Below are 6,077 nucleotides of genomic sequence, written 5' to 3'. Positions count from 1 at the left end.
TGTTTTTATAAAAATATACTTTGGAAAATATTCATTTAAGAAACTCACGAATATATATTATTTGTATTCAACTATACTAAATTGCGTTGGATTATTAGGGTTTCATTTTAGATCGTTTAATGTCGAGCAACTCGGGGCCACTGTTGATAAGATGAATGGATAAATCGTTTGGAGAAAGTAAAAAATAAAAAGCGTATGCACAGTTGACTCGAGTGTGACTCGAAAATAAAATCAAGAAGGGTGGAAAATAAAAAGACAAATGGCAGCATATCATTTGATATTGTTTGAAATTGCTTTTTGTGTTTATGATTTGTTATGAATGGTACGTATAAAAATACTATTCTCGAAGATGGATGTTTTTTAATGAAAAGGCAGCATGTAAATTTTCCGTCTGATGAGAATGGATGACTACATTCTACCCACGATGACTATGATAATGATGATGATACTTTGATTCAGTTTACTCGAGTTAGCACGACTCGAAGCTCTTGTTTTGTTGGAAGCGTTTCTAACGTGTGGGTGTATGTACATTGTACACATACGAGGGATCAACACAACTACGGTGTAAAGTCCCGATCCTTTGATCTTCGTCCATGTTCTCTTTATTACCTTTTAATCGGCGAATAGGTTATCGATTCCGTCTAACATATTCTACGATGATTTTATCCCCCCCCTCCACCGCAATTCGTTAAATAAACTACATTCACCGGGTTGAACACTCTTTGAGTAATCAAGACGATAAGAAAATAACTAGCTTTCGTTATTTATTTATTTATTTATTTATTTATTTATTTATTCTTTTTCTGTTTGTATTTTTTTACGAACGTATAATCCTTCAATTTCATCTAATCCTTTCATTTCGTCTCGTTAACTCGCTTGTACCAAATTCCGTTAAATAAAAACAAATATAATTCAAATTAATTTCAACAAATATAATAACCAAATGTGTTCAAATCATTTAGATTTGAATTCGATCATCGAGATAATAGTTATTCGAAACAACACGTTAAAAGCAAGCCCAATATACCTTTATCTATAAATTATTATTATTATTATTATGATCGTGTCATCATTCTCCTTTCGTAAGACATAATAATCTTAAGTTTCCAAGTACATACCTAAGAGGTATTTAACGTAAGGATCGATCCCTAGAAGGGATGACGGTAATTGGAAAGATACGATCAAGCCAATCGTATTAATCTGTTCCAAACCATCCCGGAGATCCTTGATTAACCCCCGTGGTGCAGATAAGCTTATCGATGCGAAAACCTATCCAACCATCCATACACCCAACCAACCCAACAATTTCTCTCGTGGTATGAGTAAACCTCTACAAAACTAACCAATTGTTACTTGTTTCATTCTTTTTCCCCATTGCAAAAACTAAACTCCATTGAAATGTACAATCTGATAATAAGAATGTTCGTTATAAGTCAACAACAACAACAACAAATGAAAAAACAAACTGAAGAAATAAGTATCGGTTAGAAGTATAGAAAAGATTATCGAGGGGCTGAGGAATAATGAAGAAAGGTGAGGGATGCTGAGGAAGGATAAGAGTCAAAGTATCGGGAACGATCAGAATGACTGAAAGGGGGTAAGGGGCAGGGGGAGGGACAGGGGGAGGGGGAAGAATTCGATCGAGCGTGAAAAAAGTCGAGAGTCACTAAAGCAAGCAAGCAAGCACAAGTTCTTTCTTCTTTCTCGTACCGTTTGAATCTCGAACGGCCGTGACCTGTACGAACAAGTCGTTCAAGTGGATAAGCTTATGTGTCGTGTGATCCGAGAGTATGAGAAAATAAAAGAGAGAGAGAGAGAGAGAGAGAAAGAGAGAGTGAGAAAGTAAGAGAGATACTTTATCTTTATCTTCATCTTTGTCTATCTTTCTCACTAACTCACTAACTCACTAACTCACTCACTCACTCACTCACTCACTCACTCACCCTTTTCACACCTAGCACAGTGCACCCTGTGCTACTAGAAAGAGAGATGGATAAGCTTATGTGTCGTGTGATCCGAGAGTAGGAGAAAATAAAAGAGAGAGAGAGAGAGAGAAAATAAGAGAGATACTTTATCTTTATCTTCATCTTTGTCTATCTTTCTCACTAACTCACTAACTCACTAACTCACTCACTCACCCCTTTCACACCTAGCACAGTGCACCCTGTGCCACCAGAAAGAGAGACTACATGCAGGCTGCTGGATCAATAGCGGTTTACAGGGTGTAGATACTACTAGGATGTCAAGATAATTCAATGTGATAACAGATTGTCTCATCTTTCTATCTTTTCCCTTTGTATTCCTATTCTCTTTCATTCATTCTCTTTATCTCTCTCTCTCTTTCTCTCTCTCTGTCTCTCTGTCTCTTTGTCTCTCTGTCTGTCTGTTTCTATGTGTGTTTGTGTGTATGTGTGTTAGATTCTCTATCGTTAGAATAGTCATTTCGAGTACGATGATCATTTTGCAACTCGACGTTTAGTTGCAATACTCGATCCTGAAATGCTATACTACAATAGTTAGATGGTTACAAAGGGATGTTATATATATATATATAGATGGATAGATAGATTTACCGTTGATCTAACTCTACTAGAGAAGTATTGTATTACCATCTAATTCTATACGTGTCGGATTCTAATGACAGGTAGTTTAGTGTTCGATTGAAATACGGTTAATAAAAAGGATATTTAACGTTTGAACATTAAATTAATTATATAATTTTGTGATAATTATATTATTTTTTGTTTGTTTAATTATAATGTCAGAACTTTGAAAAAATATGTAATATATATATTTTGTATTTGTATATTTTTAAACGTGTATTATTAATCATATCAAATAGTTTATGTTATCTTTTTTTAGTTTATGTTCTCTTATTCTTTTTTTCTTTTTTTTTTTTTAAATGTTCGAAACATTTCATTAATGGATTCTTAATATTAATATATAATATATAATTATATATAATTATATATAATTAAATATATATATAATATATATAAATATAATATAAATAAATATATAAATAATAATATAAATAAATATATATATAATTATATATAATTTGTGGTAATTGTATTATTTTTTGTTTGTTTGTCGTTTATTTAATTATAATGTCAGAACTTTGAAAAAATATGTAATATATATTTTTGTATTTGTATATTTAAACGTGTATTATTAATCATATCAAATAGTTTATGTTATCGCGTTTATTTTTTCCTTTTTTTTTTTTAAAATGTTCGAAACATTTCATTAATGGATTCTTATTATTAATCCTTTGCACGAATATATTAACCGAATATATTAACCTAAGTTGATTATTCTATAGAATAAAATTAGTTTTATAAAGTTAACCCGACAAAAAACGAGACGAACAGTTTACTTTTTGTATTGTTGAATACTCTTTTAAATGAAAAGAAATTCAATTATACATCTTTGCATTTTCCTTCTATCTTTCTCTCTTTCTTTCTTTCTTTCTCTCTCTTTCTTCGTTAAAAGTTGAACATTTTTCTATTTAAAATTAAACGTAAATGAATTAATCTGTTAAATTAGTTCTTTAATATAGTAACGTTTTTTTTCGTATATACGCTAACTCGTGAAAATCCGTTTAACCAAAGTTCCATTAAGTCATCTCTCCCTCTCTCTCTCTCTCTCTCTCTCTCTCTCTCGTTGGAAAGACCAAAATTTTCTGACGTAAATTAAATCGAAATTTTATTAAGAAATTACCTTCCTATCCTATCTTATGGCAAAGCTTGACACTAACTTGAGTGAAAAGGGTTGGAAGTTAGAATTCCTTCTTGGAATGATCGTAGCTGCTTCTACGAAAAGATATTATCTATGTGCATGTATTATATGCATTATGTATGTATTAACGTATGCGTATTATCCATACATACATACATACATACATACATATATATATATATCAATGTAAAATATGAAAACCCAACCTACTCGAGACAACCTGAACGACGTAAATTATGAGAAGAACATAGTGAAAATAGAATGGGATGAAGCAAATGATACATGATACAATACAAACATATCAAACGACGTAAACAACTGAGAACAATTTCGTTAAATTTCCTTGCCGTGTCCTGTGCCACCACCAACGTTATCCAAGAATAAAGTCCGATCGATAAAATAATTCTTTCTCTTGGGTGCATGGTAAAATCTAATATGTGTTCTTACTTATATACGTCTAAAGAATTAACCTTGACATTTTTTTTTTTACATTCAATTATAAATATATATATATAGATGTTTTTATTTAAAATACGTTCACATTTTTATTCAAAATTGTGAAGTAGACTTTTTGTCAGGTAATTTATTTTAATCGAGTAATTAATAATTTTCATCAATCGCAACAGTAATTGGGTATAGATAAAGTTGTTGATAGGTTTATTGTTAACACTAGATTTACGAATCGAGACAATTTGACTCATTTCACAATTTTTCTTTTCCTACATTTGTGCTCATAATTATGAAAGTGGTCTAAGTCATATATTTCTTGTTTTGAGATATTTAAAAGATTACATTGGAACATTAAATGAATTCTATATAATATTGAAATAACAAACACTATCTAACGGTTCATTTTTGACAATATCGTGAAAATTACATTGAATTAATTTAGTTTCAAATAATATGATGTGAAATAACTAATAAACTTATTTTTTTTTTAATTTTGACTTAGACCAGTTTCATAATTATGGGCACAATTAACTTGTAAGAAATTCTTTCCAAAAATTTCACAATCGTCGTGATACGTTTAGTGTTAAATATATTATTATAATAATTATTATATATATATATAAAGTGTATAAATGTTAATTATATATATATAATTATTATATGTAATTATTTTAAATATATTATTATATATAAATATTAATACTAAATGTACCGACACTTCATCTATACCTATTTCTAACACACAATAAATCAAACATGTTACTACCTTCAAATAATCAGATAATTTTTACCATTTATGCAATCAGAATTTTTACCTCACCAAATAGCACAATTAATTTTTACGAAATTCTTCCAAAAAATTGACAATCGGTCATTTGACCAATCATATTCTACGTTTAATACTAATAATATAAGAAAATATCCTGATTTATTCAGTTAATTAAATATTAAATATTACAATTAAAATTACATTAATAAGATAAGATCTAACAACTTCTTCATTCAAACAATGTATTTGTAAGTTTTTTTAAAAAATATCGAACAAGAACATTCGTGTATAAAATCTTAGTGTCAGATTGAAATAAGACAAAATAATAATAATAATAATAAATGTATGTTGTCAATAAAACCGAATCGTATAACGAAGTAGAAGAAAAAGAAGTAGCAGTAATAGTAGTAGTAGTATAAAATACGCGAGTGAATAAGGATGGCTGTAAAAGAGCACGAATAAATCTATTCTGGGAGTTAACGATGCAGACAGTAGTCCCGGTGATTGTTCTTCCGGATGATGAGTGACAATTCGAGCGAGTTGGTAGATCAACGTAGGTAAATATAATACACACATTGTATCAAATTGTCCATACACCACCCTCCAATCCCGATCCCATTCCATTCCATTCCACTTCTCCCTCCCTCTCTCTCTCACACACTCTAACAAAAAGGGTAAACGAGAGTTGAATTTAAAAAAGGAAAAAGAAATGGGAGAAACCGAAAAAAAGTGAAATAGAAAAAGGGACAAGGAGAAGGTTGATCGTAGAAGAGAGGGAAGTTTAATTAAAGGTCAAATTCGCGAGGTGTAATAACGAGTGTATTTTTTTTTTTTTTTTTTTTTAGAAAATGAGAACACGAAAGAGCAACAACGTCGACAATTTGAAACAATTGCGGACGTTGCGTGTGTAAGTATTACACACGTCCCACGGGTGCATGAGTTTAAAAGAGATTCGGATGGGGGCAGAAGTACGAGAAAGAGAAGGAAAAAGAGGTGGATGATGATGATGATGATGATGATGATGATGATGATGATGATGATGATGATGATGATGATGATGAGGAAGAGGAGGAGAAGGAGGTAGATGTGGTGGTGGTGATGATAATGGTGGTGGTGA

The 6,077-nt window shown here is 30.7% G+C and overlaps 1 long non-coding RNA gene across 1 annotated transcript; it reads left to right on the top strand.

Moving 5' to 3' along the window:
- The first annotated feature begins 5,316 nt into the window (after positions 1-5,316).
- LOC122522422 lies at positions 5,317-5,934 on the top strand. The gene is made up of 2 exons (XR_006305051.1): positions 5,317-5,517; positions 5,806-5,934. It is a non-coding gene; the product is annotated as an uncharacterized LOC122522422 (long non-coding RNA).
- Positions 5,935-6,077: the final 143 nt, after the last annotated feature.

The sequence above is a fragment of the Polistes fuscatus genome, unplaced genomic scaffold (assembly GCF_010416935.1).
Source record: "Polistes fuscatus isolate 324 unplaced genomic scaffold, CU_Pfus_HIC Scaffold5, whole genome shotgun sequence".
In the NCBI taxonomy this organism is placed as follows: Eukaryota; Metazoa; Arthropoda; class Insecta; order Hymenoptera; family Vespidae; genus Polistes; species Polistes fuscatus.
The sequence above is the reverse complement of the archived record's forward strand: the minus strand, read 5'-3'. Positions and strand labels throughout refer to the sequence as shown.